We start from the raw sequence: 22,516 nt of genomic DNA, 5'->3' as shown, positions 1-22,516 counted from the left end.
AATTACTATTATAGATTAAAATTACATAGCCCCTTAGTTTAAGAGAACTATCTAAATGTTAAATTGTACCATCAGCACCACAAGCATCACTACAAATTGTGGTGGGATACACTACATGCTTATGATTCATGGCACTGTCAATACTTAATCATAAACCCCATAGACCAATTTAATAAACTCAGTATACTTGAAAGTGAAAACCTCTACTTTGTATTTTAAGTTACATCTACCTTTGTATTATCCTTTGCCTTTAGACACGAACATCATACCCATAAGATGTGAAGAGCTTGTAAAAGATATCACTGGATGCAGTATTTTCCACACAGGTAAGTTGTTTTAACAAACCACTGCTAACTTACAACTATCAATCAGTAGACTGATATGAACCGGTGTTTAAAATCTTTATCAGATTCCTATGCATGAAAATGTCATCTCCCCTTACTAGTAATGGGAAGTTCGTAGATATTTTATTAGATTCTCCTTGACTTTCCTGCATATACTTCTAATTTCATTGCAATTTCTCTAAAGAAAAACAGAATCCTGAGTATCATATGAGATACACATACTGTGGTTTCTGTAGGTTATTGAATCTAATTTTTTCATGTGCCTAGCCTAATGTCCTACAGCAGTGTCAAAAGGGTTTTGAATTTTATTAAACTAGGTCATCATTAAATACTGGGAGTTTTAAATTTGTACAGGAAAACATGGTCATAACACAGCCTTTATAATATAATATACCAAACATTAGCTACAATTCTCTTTGGAAGGAACGTGCAAATTTTCAAGTTTTATTATTCTGAAAGCAGGTAATTTCCAAAGTTTCCAAGAACATGGTTATAGTTCGAGTCTACCTTTCTCCAGTCAGCTCAAAAGGAATCTTGATTCATATGGCTTAAGTGACTTGCTTTTCCTTAATATGAATCTCGTGATCTGATTTGCATAGCCAAACCATCCTACAGGGGGATTCTTATTTGATCAGGAAAACTTCTTTTAAGAACTGTCTACTTTATAAAATACCCAGAAAGCGGATGTAAGTTTCCAATAACATTCTGACTCAGCCTTCCTTTACAGGCTCATCTGAAGCTATGCACTTACATGTAGTTTCCAACATAGCCAAACAGCTACATATTCTTTCTAAAACACCTTTTATTCTATTTGGCTGTCTTTTCACCAGAAATACCCTCCTTCATCCTCTTCCACTAAAGCAAAACCTATACAACTTTTGATGTACACCTCATATTACATGTTCTTACAGAAGCCCAAGATGTCCCCCAAGACCCTCAGTGATCTCCATCTCCTCTGGCACCTGTATGGCCTGTTGTCTGGCCTATTCAGTTACCAATAGAGCCTGTATGTTTAGTTATGTTAGGCCTATTCAACCAAATGGTAAGTTCATTGAAGATAAAGATCATGACTCATGACTTCTTTATATCTTTTATAGCCCTTAATTCAGAATTTTGCACACAGCAATCATGAATTTTTAAATCTAGAAGGAATCTTAAGAAAATCACAGCCATTTTAGACAGATAAGAGACCTAGATCTAAAAGGTTAAAGTAAATGTTGAAAAAGATATTTGGTGATTAATGAATGCCAGATTTACTCCTTAGTGTTGGAAAGGGTTTCATTTTTTTTCTCTTTCTTAAAATATTCTCAAAGAACCATCTTTTTCACACTTGTGGATGCATCAGAATCAAATAGAGGGCTTGTTAAAACACTGAGGGGCCTGAAGCCCAGTGGTTTTGAGTCAGGAGGTCTGTGATGGGGCCTGAGAATCTGCCTCCCTAACAAGTTCCCAGGTGACACTGATACTAAGGCCCATGGATTACCTTTGGAATAGCATTGCTGCAAGAAAAAAATTATCATATGTAAATGTTATCTCAATTACAGTTTTTCTATTTTTGAAAAAATACATAATTTAAAACTTTTATATTAAATTGTCATCTTCTAAAAAACATATCAACAATTTCTATTCCTAACATGCTTTTAATTTGCTTCTAAGAGTTCCACTTTTATAATAATTCAGTGATATTAATTATCAAAGCAAAGAATTTTTAAACCTCTTTTTATTCATTCTAATCAAAATTAGATCTTATTGGAAGGGACAACACGACTGTCAATAGGGCAATGATCTCATCTAAATTTAGGATTCTTGTCTATATCACAGCATGGCTAATTGTAATAAGCTTCTGGAAGGCAATTTGGTAATATATAGTGAAAGCTTTAAAAATGTACATACCTCTCACTCCACAGTCTAGCTCCTAGTGATTTATCCTAAGAAAAGAACAAGTCATCAAAGATGGAAATATTCTATATCTTGATGTGATGATAATTAACCAGGAATATAATTTGTCAAAACTCATCAAATCATATACCTTTGGTACCAAATAGATACTTTTATGGAAATTATACCTCAATAAAATTAATTTAAATTTTTCTTAAGAGTATCAGTAAGCAATTATTATTTTTTTAAAGCTGCAGTCATGGCATTAGCCACCTAGTCACTTACTTTAAAATAAAGTAGGGGGCTTCCCTGGTGGTGCAGTGGTTGAGAGTCCGTCTGCCGATGCAGGGGACACGGGTTCGTGCCCCGGTCCGGGAAGATCCCACACGCCACGGAGCGGCTGGGCCCGTGAGCCATGGCTGCTGAGCCTGCGCATCCGGAGCCTGTGCTCCACAATGGGAGAGGCCACAACAGTGAGAGGCCCACGTACCGCAAAAAAAATAAAAATAAAAAAAATAAATAAATAAAGTAGGGACACAGTTGAATGGGAAATTGAGTAAGAGGTATTTGCCATGGCCTTTGTGGTAAGTATTGTAAGTATGTGGAGAAGGCCAGGGTTTAGAGAGTGTGTGTACCCAGAAAATGAGGAGTAGTCCTGCAGCCACTTCTCTGGTTTTAAAGTGCTGGAGAGTGCACAGCCATTTTAAAGACTCACCTGTTGAAAGTTCCCTAGAGAGTTAGAGACCGTGGAGACCTTGATATGACTTTAGGAAAGGTATAGTGGTCCAAAGACGCAGGTTATCAGCTTGGGTTCTAGCCATTGGCTAGGGTTCACTCTAAGGGTTTTGAGTTGAATCTCAAGTGATTTCATGGACACACCTCCCTCAGAGAGAGTGAAGCAAATAAAGAAAAGGGCAGGGCAGTAGCTTTCCTAACCATCTTTCTGGGATCACAGACAGGCTTGCCATTTATTTCTGCATCATCTTTCTGCTTTCTCACCTAGATTGTCAACTCCTTGAAAGTACTTACTCATCCTTCTGTCCCCTGGAGCCCTGCTTTACTCCTTACTATTGAGATTGTATTTTGAAAACTTTACCTTCAGCCTAATGCAAAGATACCAATGTAGTAATTTGGGCAGATACTAACCAGCATATTTGGAAGGCATTTCTAGCAGTATTAGAAATTATCCTTTAACAAGACTTTTAAAATAGCATCTATTTTCTTCCTAAGTAACTTGCAAATTAGATTTTCTTAATTTTAAAAGTAAAAAACAATGTTTTTCTCCCTGTATCCCAGAACTGCAGATGAATGTAGTTTCTAAAACTTTTGCCGAGTCATATATTTTCATTAGCCACGGCGATCTTACAACCAAAGCTTAGCTATAGGCTCTGTTAAAGATACATGAGTCAGAATATAAAATAGCTAGAATTTATTGTTACACGGTATTGCAAAATTAAGGCTAGCTGCTTTTTTTCTTAATCTAAACACATATAGTCTGGCTGCAAAGATGCTTTGAGGTCACTCTTTCAAATAATAAGTTATATTTCAGTTAAAACTAAAATAAAAAATTGTTATCACCATATGGGTGAAACTGTCTGGGAAATGCCTGTATTCTTGGGAATCTGCTGGTGTTCTTAATGGTTATTCCAGAAGAACAAGGGCCATTCGTTAGAAGAGCGTGGTGTTATGGCAGCTGTATCCAGTGCTATGATAGAAGGAAGTCTATAGGGAAAGAGCACTCTACTGCCTCTACTTTATTGGAACTTCCTATTGACTCCTATATAAAATCTCAATTCCACTCATCGCTTGCCTTTTGTTGAAAATGTAATTAACCTTAGCATTTTCTACTTTGTACCCTCTAATTCTTTTTCAGTGGTGCAGGCATTTGCAAACTGCTGTTATTTTGTATGTTAAAGTATTTTTCACCTTGTAAGAAGGCTAAGAATGTCTCTTATGGAATCCAAGTCTATGAAGTAGGTACTGTCAGAGAGATAAAGTGACTTGCCCATAGCCACTCAGTTGATGGCCTCAGAGAGAGATTTAAATTCTGGTCTGTCTGACTCCAGAGCCCAAGTGTATTTGTCCATATGTCAGAGTTTTAGACATTTGTACCCACTTTTTAAATATCCTTATTTATTTCTGGTCCTCCTTCCTTATACCCCTGTCAAAATCTTGGACATACTTCTTCTGAGTGAAATTGGCTTTAAATAATTCTTAATTTTTCCCTCTAGAGAGCTGTATCTACAGTAAAAAATAATTGATTATGCTACATAACTTCCATAGTTATTTGTCTTATCTCAAATCTCACCCTCTTTAGACTTTCCCTGTCTATACTACCTACTGTTGCCCAGTTACTCTCTGTAGTGATTGCTGACTTTATTTTCTTCAAAATGTTTTTCATTATCTAAATTTACATTATTTACTTGTTTACATGTGTCCTGTTTCTTTCCAAGATACCTTGGAGCATAAAACTCATCTACTTATTCCACCTTTCCCCCTGGCATTTATGTACTGCACATGGAATAAGGCTCACTTGATTTTGGTTCAATTAGTAATAACTAGGTACTTAACGATGGGCTAACAATTAGCAGGGCGATGACATCATGCTCACACTTGGCTGCAGTTTTGCTAGTATGAAAGCAGTATATTTTTGTTTCTAGTCATTACTTTCCTACAGAGCTTTCCAAATGGGTTCCAGTGTAACTAAGCTGAAAATTATTACCATTAACATGCTTCCTTTCCTCTAGAAAGTTATATAAATGAGATAAAAGATTAAAAATATTATTCTCTTTTGGTTACATGAGAGCAGTTTATGTTTTAAGGTCTTCAAAACGTTTTCCTATGTGTATTCGCAAAATATCACATTTTGTTTAATTATTAATTTCAGCCATTTGCAGACATTTATTATTGGATAAAAGTGAATATTAACAAGGAAATCAAAATCAAAAACATCTTCAAGGTTTTTCTTTTCATAACCTAAAATCATTCACACAGTGCTTGTACATGACTTTTTCTCTTTTCTTCTAAATCAATCGTGCATTTTTTTTCTATTAGTAAGTGAACACATAGATTGTTTAATAAATGTGATTATAACCCCACACTTAAAAGCTCAATCACTTTTAATGCCCTTTTATGGTAAACTGAGAAACAGATTGACATTAAATATTATGAACAAGTGTTTCCTAGTGAATGAGTTATATTTTATACCATGTTTAGTGATAATACTCTTTCCATGGGCAAAAACAGAAAGCAAGAATAGAGCACAAGTAGATGAAATCATAAACTGTGATGGGAAGTTCTCCTAATTGGAAACAGTTTTGAAATAGGTATAAACGCATGGGTCATTTTTTTTCAGTGCATTTGAGCTGATAGTAACACTAAATCATACACACACATATTTGAATACGTACATTTGTAAATATATATATGCATATACTTATCCTGACCTCGTTTAAAAGTAAAGTGACTTTTAATCATATTATTTTTTATTCATAATAATCCTTCTTAGAAGCAGGTGTTAGGTATTTTCCATATTTTACCAATGAGGAAAGTGGGGCATGGGGATATTGTATGACCTACTCGAGACTGATTAATTTTGATAAGAAGTAGACATGGACCTTGAATTCTGGTTATCTGACTAGTATTTCACTACCTAAAAAGAATAGAAATTAAAGAGAAAAAAATCTACAAATCAAACTTTAACTTTTGACTTCAATTTTTCAATTTTGTAAACTTTTTGTTTTGTCAGTTTTGTTGGCACATGGTTCTTAATAGTGTTCTCTTACTGTTCTTTAATGTGTGTAGGTTCTAACTCAGTTTATTTTGCTACTATCATTAAACTTGTTAACCCATTTTAAAAAATGTAAAAGTAAGACAATCACTGTCTCAATTCAAGGTTTGGTTGCAGGTAACATGATCTACTTTAGTTATTTAATGGAAAATACATATTTCAGGGCATCAGTTAGCTAACAGAATTACTGGGAAGGCCAATGTTGCAGGCTTAAATACTACCAAGTTAGTAATACCAAACAGTACCAAGAGACTGTTTCATGGAAATTCAATTATTGCTGCTGCCTGCATCTAAACTCTTATAGGACCAGCAGTTTTAGCCGCTGTAGAAACACCATGCCTCCAAGACTGTGCAGGCTTCTTCAATCTTCACTCTAGCCCTATAATTCTTACTAGATAGAAGCTAGTAAGCTTGTGACAAGGTTGCTGAATGAATGAATTTATTAAAGGCTCTATCTACCATAGTGCTGCAGCATAAAATACTACCTCAGGTTCGTTTTTGCTCACACATCTACACGGTGGCTGAGGTTAGCTGCTATAGTTGGGGCTCGGTTGGGTGGCTGTGCTTCATGGTATAAATCTGGCTGGAGTAGGCTCTTTGATATGGGTTGAATTCATTCTGGATCCAAATTGTATTCATTTTGGGACCCAGGCTGAAGGGAAAACACTTCTCATGGTGATGGCAGAATGCAGGAAAGCGAGCAGAAACACACAATGTCTCTTACAGTCTGCAGCCTGAATCAGCAAATTCTCATCTGGCTGTTTCTTTGCCTAATGCAAGGCACACGGCCAAGTCCAAAGTCAAGATGAAGTACATTCCACCTCTAGTGGGAGGGACTGCAGGTCACATGGCAAAGGGAGCAGGTAAAGGGAGGGATGAAGAACTGGGACTAATTCTTAAATCTGTCACACCAGGAAATAACATTTTGAGATTCTGCCCATGAAAAAAGAAAGGTGTAATTGGAGAGTTATGAAAATACAGAGTTTTCAAAAGATTTTGGGCTATGACAAAGAAAGAGGTTACTACATACATTTAATGTAATGGAAAATCAAGAACTACCATATTCCAGGGCTTCCCTGGTGGCGCAGTGGTTGGGAGTCCGCCTGCCGATGCAGGGGACACAGGTTCATGCCCCGGTCCAGGAAGATCCCACAGGCCGCGGAGTGGCTGGGCCCGTGAGCCATGGCCCCTGAGCCTGTGCGTCCAGAGCCTGTGCTCCGCAGCAGGAGAGGCCACAACACTGAGAGGCCCACGTACCACCAAAAAAAAAAAAAAAAAGAACTACCATATTCTGCATGGCTTTTATAAGCATAAATGTTAAGACATCAATGAAATATTCTGGGTCTCAATTGTAATTTCAAAAGATTTCTATATTGCATAAATAATATGTTCATGTGTAGTACATGACATCGTAGGTATAAATATATATAAAGCAATCATACCAACTGTTGCATCTTAGTAAGACAGAAACAAGATATATATAAAATTGACAAAGAGATTTAAATTTGAAATAAATTGGTGTTTCTGTATTTTTTTTTTTTTTTTTTTTATGTAGTAGACACATGGCTATGTGCTGAGGATGAGGAGAGAACTCTGATTTAGTTTCTACTGGTGCAGCCTAGGGCATACTTGAAAGAACAGAGACACAGGCTCCAAGATACAAGTTGTATAAAATGTAAGATATAGGCATTACTTATTACGTGGAAATTACATAATATATTTATGAACTGGAGGAATTAACAGGTTACTGATTTTGTGAGACTTGACTCCTTGGCCTCAAAAGATTCTAGATTGTGCCATTGCTCCAGCTGCAGCTTGAACTCTGCTCAAAGTCCCTGGCAACCTTACCATGGTTCATGAAACATTCCATAATATTCCATAACCACTCATCTTCCAAGGTCACACAGTACTTTGCTAGGCTCTGTTAGCAATAATTGTATAGTCCTGGATAGGTGGAGTCTCCTCTTGTGTAACGATACCATCACATAGGGAAAGAAGACAAATAGCCTTTTCATTTCTTGATCTTTCAAGACACTGGGAAGGGAATGATTTCATTTAATTTCAAAGATTGGAAGTGTTAGTCCTTTGTTTTAGCAACTGCCATCTTTCCATGCCAAGGGAAAAATCAAGCTATGACTGCATAGCAATGTAGAGTATTACAGTTAACCAAATAGAAAAAGGCCAATAAATCTGAGAGATGATAACACTAAAAAAATGTAAAAAGGTAAATATAAATAATTACCTTGTATACGATTTTTTTAACATACTGAGTTGTAAAGGCTAGTGAAAAAATTTAATTTGATTTCACCAGATATAAGAGAGCTCTATTTTCTATTACTCTAATATATTTTACTTGCAGCTATGCTTATTTTATGATTATTTTAAATCATTTTTAAAATATTTTGAGGCCTATAAAACATTTTATGTTGTTGTTAGGAACTTAGTCCATGAGCTAGATCATTTAAAAATGTTAACTGCCTTAACATTCAAGTGGTTAAAATTCTCCCCCAGTAGCAGAAAATACCCCTAATTTTATAGCAGATAATAATGGAAGAAAAATAATGCTTTATAAGGAACTGAATCGTTAAAGGGCTGTACGGCAACATGCAGGATACCATAGCAGAGAGAAAAATAATCCAATTATCAGAATCAACAAATGGTTATTCAACTTCTACTTTTTTGTTATGCTAGTTGTATTTTTTTAATACACTCTACAGTAAATGCATTACAGTTAAAATTTTAGAGAACAGTTTCCTGTGTATTGCTTAAAATCATCTCAGGTACCACCAGTGATACACATACCGCACTCGTTCAGGTGAGCAATGGGGAGTCCCTGAAGAGTTTTCAGCAGGTAATGATACAGTAAGATTTACATTTTAACTAGGCTGCTTGACAACTAAGTGAGGGATAGGTTTTTCCTATTAATGTTTTTCAAAACCTCTTGACTTTTACTTTTTTCATAATTAATAAGCTCTACTTTTTAGAGCAGTTTTAGGTTCACTGCAAAATTGAGTGGGAAGTATAGAGTTCCATATACTCCCTGTACACACACACACACAACCTCCCTCACAATCAATATTGCCCACAAAAGTGGTACATTTATTATAATCGATGAACCTACACTGACACATTATTATCACTCAAAGTCCATAGTTTACATTAGTGTGCACTCTTGATGTTGTACCTTCCCTGGGTCTTTACAAATGCAAATTCCATGTATCTACCATTGTTGTATCATACCGAACAGTGTCACTGCCCTAAAAATCCTCTGCTCTGCCTATTCACTTCTCCCTCCTACACAAACCCTAGAAACCACTGATCTTTTTACTGTCGTTATAGTTTTATCTTTTCCACAATGTCATACAGTTGGAATCATACAGGTTGGTTTCTTGCAACCTGAGTATATTATCTTCTTCCATGCCTGATTCACTTTGCTGTACAGGAGAAACTAACACAACATTGTAAAGCAACTATACTCCAATAAAACTTTTAAAAAAGACTCTACAGCCAAAAAAAAAAAAAATCATTCATATTGATTACATTTGAAAATGATAGTATTTAGGTTAAATAAAATACATCATTAAAATTATAAATAAATAAATAAAATTTTTCCGTGGCCATCCATGGCTTGATAATTCATTTCTTTTTAGCACTGAATAAAATTCCGGTGTCTGAATGTACCACAGTTTATTTATCCATTCACCTACTGAAGGACATCTTGGTTTACTTTCAGGTTTTTGCAACTATGAATAAAACTGCTGTAAACATCATTGTGCAGGGTTTTCTCTTGACAGAAGTTCCAACTCCTTGAGAAAATACCAAAAAGTGCAATTGCTGGGTCAAATGATAGAATATGTTGTTTTGTAAGAAACTGCCAAACTGTCTCCCAAAGGGGTTGAATCACTGCACATCCCACCAGCAGTGAATGAGAGTTCCTGATGCTCCACAGCGTCCACAGCGTTTGGTGTGGTCAGTGTTTTGAATTTTTACCATCCTAATAGGTGCGCTGTGGTATCTTATTGTTGTTTTAATTTTCAATTCCCCAGTAACATGAGATGTTGAACGTAATTTCATGTGCTTACTTATCATCTGTGTATCTTCTTTGTGGAAGTGTCTGTTCAGGTCTTTTGCCCACTTTTTAATCACGTTTTTCCTTTACTTACTGTTGAGTTTTTAGGTTTTTGGGTTTTTTTTTGCGGTATGCGGGCCTCTCACCGTTGTGGCCTCTCCCGTTGCGGAGCACAGGCTCCGGACATGCAGGCTCAGCTGCCATGGCTCACGGGCCCAGCCGCTCCACAGCATGTGGGATCTTCCCGGACCGGGGCATGAACCCGCGTCCTCTGCATCGGCAGGCGGACTCTCAACCACTGCGCCACCAGGGAAGCCCTTATTATTGAGTTTTAAGAGTTCTTTTTATTTTTTGACTGACAGACCTTTAGCAGATGTGTCTTTTGCAAATATTTTCTCCCAATCTGTGGCTTGTGTTTTTATTCTCTTGACAGTGTCATATACAGAGCAGAACTTTTAAATTTTAATGAAGTTAAGCTTATTATTTCCTTCATTCATCATACCTTTGGTGTTTTATCTAAAAAGTCATCGCTATACCCAAGGTCATTTAGATTTTCTCCTATGTTATCTTCTAGGAGTTCTATAGTTTTGCATTTTACATTTAGGTCTATGATCAATTTTGAGTTAATTTTTTGAAGAGTATAAGATCTGTGTCTAGATTCAGTTTTTGCACTTAGATGTCAAATTGTGTTAGTGCTGTTTGTTGGAAAAAATACCCTTGCTCTATTATATTTCCTTTGCTCCTTTGTCAGGGATCAGTTGCCTATATTTAGGTGGGTCTGTTTCTGGCCTCTCTATTCTGTTCCATTGATCAATCTGTCTATTCTTTCACCATTACCACACTGTCATTAGAATCAGTTTGTAGATACTCACAAAATACTCATGGGAATTTGATTTGAATTATGTTGGATCTATAGATTAAGTGCAGAAGAACTGAAATCTTGACAATATTTAGCCTTCCTATCCATAAATTTGCCCTATGATCTCACTTCTCTGATGGATCAAAGAATGTTGTTGATTTCTCAGTTTGTTTAGCTGTTTACTTGTTGTTAGGATGGAATGATGACTTCTAAGCTCCTTACTTTTGGATGAGAAGCCAGAAGCCCTGACTTTAGTAGTACTTTAAAAGCCTCAAGTGTTTAATGCTAAACAGAAAATGAGGAGTCCAAAATGGCAAAATATTATTTTATAAATTTTGTCAAACATATTTTTCCAGTAACAAAGTAAAGATGAGCAGACCAAAGTGTAATGGAAAACTATAGGGTGTTATTATAGGACCTGTAGGAATTATAGATAATCCATCTTCGCTGTGAATTTTGTAATTTAATCAATCCCAGCAACTGTAGTAATAGGTGGGTAGACTTTAAATAATAATCTGATTACTTGAAAATAATTCCAGGTAAATTGAAATAAATTTTATCTTGAAAACATTATATCAATGAAAAGGAAAGCAGAAACAAAAACCTCTCTGAAAGAAGCTGTTTAGGGAAAAGTGCCTCACTTTTCCTTTTATTTTTTATTGTTTTTGATCTCTCCAAACAGAATAGCATCCTGAATCCTCTTCAGGCCTGAATTAAAAGGAAATTAATACTCAAGGCTCATGAATGCACCTTTTATGTTAGGCATTTGCATGAAACATACTTCAACATGATATTGTAAGCTTGGACATTCCTAGGGACAATACTTTTTAGGTTCATAGACTTTAACTGATATATTATCTATCACAGAAAGAATTTCTAGAAGAATTTGCATCCAATTAATATGGTAACTTTGTCCTAGATATGTCTTTAAAGGTTACTTATTCTACTGTTTTAGCCATCAGGTAAAATAATTGAGACAGATATAAGTAAAATAAGATCTCTAGAATATTCAAATATTCTCCAGCCTTCTCTGGTACCACAGTCCAGATCTTAACAATCCTTGCCATTAAGAAAGTTTACCAAATGCATAAACTAAATCATTCCTATGACATGAATACAATTCTTCTGATTAAGTCCATGGACAGAGGGCTGCTTTCCTTGGAGGCAATGTTAGAATCTGACAACTGAAGAGAATTTTAATGTTCTTATTATTTTTAAGTTCACTTATTAGTTTGCTCAGGCAAAAACTTTGAGGAGTCTAACTATCTTTGGCTCAAATATTGGCTCTCCCACTTTCCTGCTAATGTAGCCATGAACAGGTGATCTAATATTTCAGGACCTCAACCTCCTCACCTATAAAATGGGCATAATAATTCCAAATTTAGCAAATTGTTGTAAGGGTGCAAGACAAAATATGTGTGAACTGCTGAGAGGGTGAGAGCATGTAGTAAGCACTCCTAAATGCAGTTGCTTCTGTCATTGCGATTATTCATATTATTTGATTAATTCATTCACCAATTAAAAGTTGGCAAGCATTTATTAAGAACCTTCAGTATTATAGTCTGTTGACTGCTTATTATTGCCTTGTGCTCCTGAATTAGGTTAAATTAATATAATCTATTATTTTTATCAAAAAATTTTCCTGATCCTGTAACAATATCCACTGTACCCTTACCCCCCAACCCCACACACATGACTAAATTCAGGAATATGCTAATTTATGTTCACAAATTTATTTTCTTTTGTGGCCCTCTTGTAGGTGCCTAATTCAAACCAGGGACTTCTTTCTCAACATAAACACTGTATTTCTTTCCCTTCTTTTATACTAAATATATTATAACAGTTTAACTTGGTGGGAGAAGTGCATGCATTGGACTCTGGCTGACCTTGGTTTCCAGTTTTAACATTACCACTTATTCACCCAGAAACTTGGATTATCATGCATTATTCCTAAGACTTAGTTTCCTCAACTTTTCCAGACTTAATACCAATTTCAGTGAATGGTTGTGAGACTTAAGAAAAGGTTACTAGTTAGCATCTGATGCTGAGTTGGCTCTCAGTAGATGGTGGTTATTATTATTCAATGAAATAACTTAAAGTTAAGCACAAATTTTAATCTGAAAGTGTCATTTCTTCTATATTTAAAAGTTTTCATTAGTCTTAATTCTACAGTTCTCATGATTTTTTAAAACCCCTTCTGCTAAAGAAACTGCCTGTTAGAAGAGCAGCATACTACAAATCTTATTATTCTTTGTCAGGTGAGGACCTCATGAAAACCAGTTGAGGAAAATTTTAAATGGAAATCAGGTGTTAAAAGTTTAATTAGAAAAATTCATCCCTTATACATGGGCTAATGTAGAGAATGGCAAGCTGCTTAATTGTTGATTCTAGGGCTATTTTAACATTGTCAACATTCTATTTAGTAATCTTGGGGGAAATAGCATCAAAAGCAGACAAAGAAAAATGTTTCACTTTCCTGCAGCTGATTCCCATGATTGCCTGACGCTTAGTTACATTTGGGCATCTGTCTCAGGAACTCCCATTGTCTGGAACCATTGCAAACTGAAGCGTGCATTGGGGTATAGACACGAGGACAGAATTTACACTTGGATATGCCATCTGACAGCAGCAGGAGAAGCTAGACAAGCCTGGGCTACTTCATACAGTTCATTTAATGAACTGTTACTTTATTATTTTGTAAGGTTTCTGTAATGCACATTTATGATATAAAAAGTGCCTTGCATACTGCTTCATCGGAAGGGGACCTCATTTAGATTAACCTGTGACTTCAACAGCAGGTGGTAGAATGAACCAACTGCTTCAATTACTGCTTTTGCACATGACTTTCATGTGTTGCTAAGATTATCAGAGGAACCTGATTACATCCCCTTAGACACTATTGTTGGCACGATGATTAAGCTGTTATTTTTTTTTTTTGTTAAGACTGGGAACCTAAAAACCTTTTTGGCATGAGGCAAAAGCACTGTGTATAGAGATCAGTAAGATAGTGTGTATCATTGCCCTGTAGCTTATCTCCACATATACAGCTCCCTGGTGGATCCCTATGATAAACATTATTGGAACAATTAGCTGCTGCTGACACAGAATCCAGACACAATAGCCATGGCCAGCAGCACAGAGCCAAAAATTATGGAGCCAAAAACCATAAAAAGCAACACCAAGCTAGTCTCCCTATTCAACTGCTGTCATAAAACCCTCCCAGTGCTATGTTTGCATAGCTGGCTTCACCGATATGGCACTGTTAACACAAAAGAAGAAGCTGCAGCACTTGTCTTTGTTTAGCTGAAATTACAAGTCATTGAATTAGTATGTCATCTTTATTGTGCTGTCATGCAGAGGAGGTGAGGAAGGCTCCGTAATGGATGGGAGAGTTTGATGGCCTGAAAGACAGGCTCACAGATGGTTGTCGATATAAAACAGTTTTTCCCCCCTTTAAAAAAAAAAAAAAAAAGGAAGAAAGGAAGGGGGGAAAGCAAAAAGCCTGCTTGGAATAGATCTTTAGAGATTTGTGTGTAATACCAAGCGATATTCATACCAGTCTCATATGTAAGAACTTTGGTGGCCTAGAGTACCTGACAAAGGCAGACAGAATGCACATATTCCTGGGGGATGCATTTGCAGTTTAAATGGAAGTGATGCAGCATTTTAGCTTCTTAGAAAGCTGGTGGTGGTTGTTGTTCTGGGGAAGCTTTCTTATAATATTTCTAAACAACTGTGAATGGTTAGGTAATATGAATGAAAAGGGTTAGCATTATAAGACATTTAAATATAAAAGTGAGAATTTTGACCATTCATTAAAAGAAAGGTAAAATTTTACACTTGTGTGATGAAATATATTATGATAGGGATATTAGACCATCAAATAATGAAAGAGACTTTGGGCTCAACTTGGCTTAAAATATTTTTAATTTAGTAATTTTTTGCTTCTCCGGCTTTTCCTCTTTAGTTTTAGTTTTATTTACAACACATCATTAGACACTTGTATTAGATATATCTATTTTTAAATGAAATAACAAACTAATTATCACTTTTAAAAGACAAAATGTTCTGTTCCCTTTGACACAATTGTTAAAAGTCTAAAAGGCCTTGTTCTGAATATAATTCTTTGACAGAGAAAACACTCTTTTAACCACTGTTTCATTCAGGTGGGACTCTAACCCACCAAACATTCAGGGCAGTGTTTTAATTAAGGAGCAATCTAGTTACACCTAAGAGTGTGTAGCATTTTTAATGTGTTGGTAATTATTTTGGGTCAAGTTTGTCTTTTATTTCTTCTGTTGTGGACAAGTAAAACAGGAGAAAATTAAAGATCTGAATTTCTGCGGTAAAACTGAGACAGATATGTGGCCATATATAAAAACTTCTAATGGGAAAAATATATATGTGTATATATATTTTAAAACTACACTGAATCACATGTAAGAAAATTATAAGGGCTGAAAATCAAGGATTGTGTAATGGCAGATATTAGCTCTGTTCATGAACATGCATATTTCTCTTGAAATGTGAAAAAAAGCTTTCTGAATATCTCTAAAATAGCACTTGCATCTTCCAAAAGAGTTGTATAAAGGAGAAATGAGGAATTAAATGCTTAGCCGGAACCCGAAATTTATCTATTCAGCAACATTATTACTTTTATTGAATTCAATTTAATGTTTGTTTTATCTTTATTTGAAGATTGTGATGCTGACATTTCTAGTTGGTTATGAAAAGCAGCCTTTTTGGAAAATATTGTTTGTGTGTGTGTATGTTTTGGGTGAGATGGAGGTATGGTGAAAGATTATGAACTTTAAAATTAACCCGATCTGGGTTTGTATTGTGGTTTTGCCACTTGTTATCTGTATTACCTTGAAATGGGTTATATAACCTCTTGGCATCTTACTCTCTTGTTTGTAAATATGAGTGAGGACAAATGGGCAACGAGTGGGGATGAGAGCAGCAGGCATCAGGGATTTGGGAAGCAGGTGACCAGGCCACAGCTTGGAAGTGAATTTTCATGGCTGCAAGGTTACAAATTGCAGATGCCACGTCCTAGCGTCAAAGCGTTACCAGTGTATGGGCTAGAACCAGCAGGGCCTGATCCTGGAAAAGGAGGAGCCTAACGTGGAGGTTTGGGCCCAGAAAAATAAAAGGTCAGAACAGAATTGACAGAATGACAGTTTGATGGGGTGTCTGTCAGATCTAAAGAGAGAAAGTTCCTAAATCTGTTCAACTAGGGCTAGTTTCAGTGCCCCTAGACTACGTCGAGCATCAGGAAATTACAGTTCTTGGTAGAGGTGACTTTTGTGGGCACAAAACTCAGCAAATCGTTACAATTAATGATCATTTACTATTTAATATGACTGAATCAGCTAAGTAAAGATATTGCAAGGTTGAAAGAAGGGAGAAAGAGCATAAATATGACCAACCAAAGAACTAAGATTTCTTCTCTATGGAGGAAAAAGTTTAAAAAAAAGGAGGAAGTTAGGACAACCAGGGATGAGGTGCTTACTCTTTTATTGCTGGAGTCACCTTTTTCATTACCCCAATAGGCAGGGTCTTCCGTGGCAACCACTAAAATGCTCTAGCTCTCCACACTTCAGGTCCTCTATACCAAGTACTGTATTCGTTCAGACACAGTAGCTAGAATAGCCAGCTCCCTGTGTGGTGTGAGGGAGTTCAGGGTTTCCTGTTGTCCCCGCCATTGCTCAAACATCTCCATCTGTTCCGTAATCTCTCAGATTCTTCAGTGAAGTGGGTAAAGACTTTTAATCAATAATTAGGCATACACAAAACCTAAGCAATAATAAGTATGGTCTCAGAGAGAATCATTCCTTTTTCAGTTCACGGTCTACAAATCTAGTGAGGTATATGAAAGTCGTGGTAAATCAGAAGATGCCAATGTACATGATAATAAGTAATAACATCTCATTTAATCTGTGCAAAAGAGTGAATGAGGATTAGAAGTTAGTTACATGTTGACTTGAATTTACATAAAGATGTGAACAACAGAAGTGAACCATTACCTGTGAATTGGTGTTGAGAGAAGAATGGGCATGTTAAAGGGAAAGGGCACCTGAGGTAAGTGAAGTGAGAAAAAGGAAAGAAGCAGAGAGGAAGCCCAGGAGAGCTAAGATGAATTTGTTTTCAGCTTTAACAATAGTAGAAAGACCAAATTACCTGGTGTTTATAGTTGTACAAAGCATTTTATTATGTACCTTTTTCTCTCTTCTTTGATTTCATCCTTCCCATAAATTTTTAATTCACTTCCTGGATAAGAATGAGGATAAAGCCAATGAATAAGAGAACATACCTAGTCATTATATTCAAAGGGGAATATTTTTAAAATGTCACACATACACATATTTGTATTCTGCTGTTCTAGATTTATTCTAGACTAGTGTTCCAATGTTTAGGTCACAGAGTCATGTATTCAGCAATATAAGCTAATTTCAGCTAAAACATTTTTTTTTTCCCTTGCAGCCTGCAACTTGTCCTTTTTGAATAAATGTCACTTACTGTGTTTAAACTGCCTTTTGGTTCACTGTTCTTCCCCCTTTTTTTTCTGGGCTCTGTATTTTGCTTAGGCTGTGTGATTAAATGAGAACTGGATGATAATTTGAAATGATAACAGTGTTATAACCTTGTCAAAATCAACTGGAATATGTTTAGCAATTATTTTAATAAGCAATGCCACCTAAGTAATTTCGTCATTTCTTATTGTTATTTTTATTCACCAAATGTATAAACAGTAATTGAATGCATCCTACTCCATCATAAAATTGAATTCCATTTTTCCCTCTTCCCTTGTGCATATGTTCCTATCATTCTACTTTTTTTTCTTTTTTTTTTCATCTCTATATTTTCTCTCTCTGGATACTATTGCATCCTGTGGTTTCACTCCTGTGCAGATAAATGCTTGCAAATCTAGCCCAGAGGATTCTGTCTCCAGTCTCACTTTTATTATTGAGGATTAGATTAATAGTCACATAAATCTCAGATTTTCTCTAAGTCAGAAGTCAATAATTTACTTCTCAATCACTCCATGTCAGGTGTGACACCATAATTTTCCTACAATCTAATACACTTGAGTGGAAGACCACTGAAAACTTACCTTTTAATTGAGAAATTTACCAGCTTTGTCACTTTATCTACTCAGTTTCTTTGCTAATGTCTCAGACTCAATATATCCAAAACACCTTCTCCATCTCCCCACAAACCAGCAACTTCTTTTACTTCAAGCTAAGGGCCTTCAGAGTCCCTATTTACTCTTCATTCTTCAATCATTTGCCACATTCAATAGAATCTAGCTCTACAATATCTGTAATTTCTCTCCACTGTTTTGTCTCACATTATTAATCTCCTGAATCGGGGCTTCTGACTTCTTGCCTCCACACCAAAGATTAGCTTTCTGAGAAGTCTCTTCACCTTCAATTTCTCATCCTTCCCTCCTTTAAAATACTTTTTTTATACCTCATATCTCTGTGCTTCCCAAAGGTTTCAAAGGCTCCTTTTCCCTCACAAATTTGAGGTATCCTCTTAAGCATGCACTGATGGTCTTCTACGTCATGGCCAGTTTTATCTCCTGAAAATTCCTTGAACAGAGCCTATGTTTACACAAGCCTAGCCACTTTTCACAAAATCACCTTCAACCAGTAAAATCCTTTTCAAATGGCATCTCCTCTTCTGATTCTTCCAGCCCGATATCTTCTTTTCTTCTGTGAACTTTACCCCCTTGCATTTTCTAAGTGTTCAGTGATCCTCATCATCCTTGGAGATTATCTTATCCTTTGTTTTTCCACTGTCTTTGCCGCCACTCAATTTTAAGCTCCTTCCTGGCCAGATCTGGTCTAATTATCTTTACATTTCCAAAATGTATCATTGCAGTTTCTAAACCCAGTACTCAATAACAATTATTATTTTTGAAGGAAAGCAACTACTCAAAGTTTCTATCTCTTTGCTGTTTGTCTTAGCAGATGCTTCCCCAATACAATACAGAATTATAATGAATTGGGTTCCAAGGTTCTCAGTCAGCTGAATTAAACTGTGGATTGCATAACTTTTCAAGGCGGTGAAATGGAGAAATTATTGTAATCCACCTTGATTACTGGGACATGCATTCTGTGTGTGATTTTTTTTTTTTTTTTTTGCGGTACGCGGGCCTTTCACTGTTGTGGCCTCTCCGGTTGCGGAGCACAGGCTCCGGACGCGCAGGCTCAGCGGCCATGGCTCACGAGCCCAGCCTTTCCGCGGCATGTGGGATCTTCCGAGACCGGGGCACGAACCCACGTCCCCTGCATCAGCAGGCAGACTCTCAACCACTGCGCCACCAGGGAAGCCCCTGTGTGTTATTCTTCACATTCTTATTTTGAGACCTGAGGTTGTCTTTGTGAGGATAGTGTAAAATGCTAGTGCACATAGACTTCCCAATTTGCAGGTAAGTTTTCAATAGCTATGCACTCTAATATAATGCTTAAATTGTAAAGATCATCTCACATTTCTCATTGAGAGGAATTGGAAAAATAGTTAATGGCTTTGGACATTGAGAAAATCTGAGTTTTATATGACTGTTCTTTAATTGAGGGCAAAGGACACAAGGAGTAACTCTCCATGTGGAAGTGGTGCTCAAAAGTACCTTTAATTATCAGGCTGTGGTCTAATCTCCCAGACTGGCTGAAGTGGAGGGAGGAGCAAGGGTATTTACAGCACCGCAAAGGCCTTATTCACCCCTGGACTTGACGCTCAGCTAAACTTGGAAATGCAATTGGTTTATTTTGTATAAATAAGCAAGAATGCTGGAAGAAACTAAATATCTTCATAAAACAAAACATTATGATACCAGAAACCCTTAGGAATAGCACTAATGCTTTTAAATGAAGGTTTTATTTGTCTCCAAGCTGCAAAAAGGAGTCACTAATGAGATGTCATTTAAATTCTAACACCTGTTTAATGGCAGTTTTTCTCTATCCCCAAAGAGTAACTGTTTATGAATGTTTGCAGTTTTCCAAGTGTATCTACAAGAATTGTTTTTTCATAAACAATGTGATGCCTTTCTTCCTCATATGCTACAGTTGCATTACAACGTATGATAAAAATTGTTGGTTGTGGCATTTTTGTATTAGATAGGTTTCAAAGATAGTGTTATTTCATACACTGAAACTTAAAATTTTATAATTCACATAGTAAATAGTTTACCAAGAAACTTCATGTTTTACAGCTCTATGAGTATATATTGGTATAAGAAAAAAATTCTGGTTGTACTTTTTAACTTAAATTTAAATAACGTGAAAAGACATTGCCGAAAAATATGTTTGTTCCTATATTCCCTGTTATGAAAAGAAAATATATTTATAAATGAACATACATACACATAGATATTTAAGAGCTGCAAAAAAGAAATGCTTGTTGACTTCTTTCCTCAGACGATAAATAACTGAAAAAGTCAGAAATGAGACTGTAGCATTTCTTTTGTGATTTTATTCTTCTTGTGTAAACAATTTCTTATTCATGAAAGGAGTCCACAGCAACTACATTGCCATTTTTCTTTATGATTTCTCCATAAACTGATAGTGATGAGTAACAGATACTATATAGATGCATATATGAAAAAATTATTTACTATTGGAAATATTTTTCTTTAGGATCTGTCCCCCTTGGAATTTATAGCATTTTATATAGGCTACTTTTATGTTTAACATCCTTTAATAAAACTACTTGTACCTCAGTTAAATAAATGACATATAAGTTTATTTTAAATAAATTACCTCTATCTTGAGAAATTTAAATATAATTAATTTCTTTGGAGTAGCAGAGACGTTAGGCCATGGATTTTTACCAAAATGATTATATGAACTAAGAAAATGCTGGCTTCTAGGGAAGCTGTTAGGATCTCCTCTTTTAAAGTATATATATCTTTGAACTAATATGAGCTAGCATTTTGCTCTCTTAGCATGCTACATGTGTGACAAAGCAATCCTTGTTTGTGTCAGGAAAGCAGGAACTCATCTTGACAAAAGGTGAGACCAGGGCCTGTGGACTAAAGCGTCCTAAGAACTCTTTGGGATTTAAGCTGAATGCACTAGGCTTACCGTAAAAGAGAATGGTTGAGCCATAAATGCTCAAAATGTGGACTTGAGTAATTCTATAAAACCTAAATGTTCTTCACATTAAAGGAGGAAAGAAGGAAATTGTTGCAGATATGATTGGATTTCCCATTATGTTGAGAACAGTTCTAAATTTCTTCCTCATGATCATTAGTCCTTAGATTTCTTAGTACCAAATCATTTCTTTTTCTCCCCTCTCATGATTCCCCCTCCATGAGATTCTTGCCAGTTTAAGGTGCTCTTTTGAGTGAACAGAAGGACTGAATGTTTTTCAGTTTTTAAAATGCTTTCTCTCTCTCTCTCTCTCCACACACACACACACACACACACACACACACACACACACACACACAAGACACTGAAGAACTGAAGAGTATCCATTTGCTCCTGGTTTATAAAATTTTTATTTTTTAGGAAGGACCTCAGCGCTTAATCGGTGTTTTCTCTAATTATCCACTGGATTTATTCACAATCAGTTGACATATACCTTGCACTAAGCCAAGGGAAATAAGCATATTCTTTTCTCTGTACCGTTCCTTCCCGACTTATGAAAGCCGAATATCCATTCTGTATGGAGAGATGAATCAGCAATCCATATAATATCTATTCATCATACATATTTCACAAGGTGACATATTGTGGTGACTGCAAAGTTCTTACAAAAATAATATGGAAATCCGGAACTTGATCTGAAGTGTCAGAGAGCCTCTTACTATTATTTACCTTATCAGCTTTTGCTTTCTGAAATCAATGGAAGGGCATCAAGTTCAGCTAATCCATATTTCTGAGTATGAAATTGAATTTATAGTCTGTAGTATGTTGACTACCGCTTGCATTTAAGGCATAATTGATTTTTATTGAAAAGCCAGCAGGCACATCAAAAATTTCCACAAACCACAAGGATGTTAAATTTTACCCTGTTTAGATAATAGTGTGGCTTTATTTATCCTTTAAAATGAAGCTTTTATATTTATATCAGCACATGCTATGGAAGTGTGACTGATACCTTATGAAACCATCAATCCATGGTTCTGTAGAACTGTACTGCACAGAAATAAGGAACTTTAGATTTCTAAGGTAAATGTCTATGGTTGGCTTGTTTTAAGGATAAATGGATAAATGGAATAATAAATCTCGCACCATATCATGTCATGTGGCAAAGTTTTTGGGTTTTTTTTCCATTTAAACAACTGCTTACACCATTATTTCTTTTCCCTCAGATTCCTCCTGCATCTCATTTTTCCTTCTGTTTTATAAATTATATTTTTGTATCTGGATTAATTGTTTATGCATGTGAAATGTAATTCCTAAGGACTAAATCTATTCTTTCTATTTTTTTTATGTTGATAGTCAACCTTAGCGTTCATGATACTCCATTAAGTGAATTTCACTCAAATGTCCCCAACTGATGTGCTAAGTCCATTTATTTTTAACTAAAAGTTATGATTAGAAGACTCTTGTGTGCTCCTGCCG

At 35.9% G+C, this 22,516-nt stretch overlaps 1 long non-coding RNA gene across 1 annotated transcript in view; it reads left to right on the top strand.

Annotated features, from left to right (window-relative positions):
- The first annotated feature begins 255 nt into the window (after positions 1–255).
- LOC132437344 (uncharacterized) overlaps positions 256–22,516 on the top strand; it is a 219,250-nt gene continuing 196,989 nt past the window's right edge. Inside the window, exon 1 of the long non-coding RNA XR_009522007.1 lies at positions 256–326. This is a non-coding gene — a long non-coding RNA (uncharacterized lncRNA). The remainder of the gene's footprint in view (positions 327–22,516) is intronic.

Source organism: Delphinus delphis, chromosome 14 (assembly GCF_949987515.2).
Source record: "Delphinus delphis chromosome 14, mDelDel1.2, whole genome shotgun sequence".
In the NCBI taxonomy this organism is placed as follows: Eukaryota; Metazoa; Chordata; class Mammalia; order Artiodactyla; family Delphinidae; genus Delphinus; species Delphinus delphis.
The sequence above is the reverse complement of the archived record's forward strand: the minus strand, read 5'-3'. Positions and strand labels throughout refer to the sequence as shown.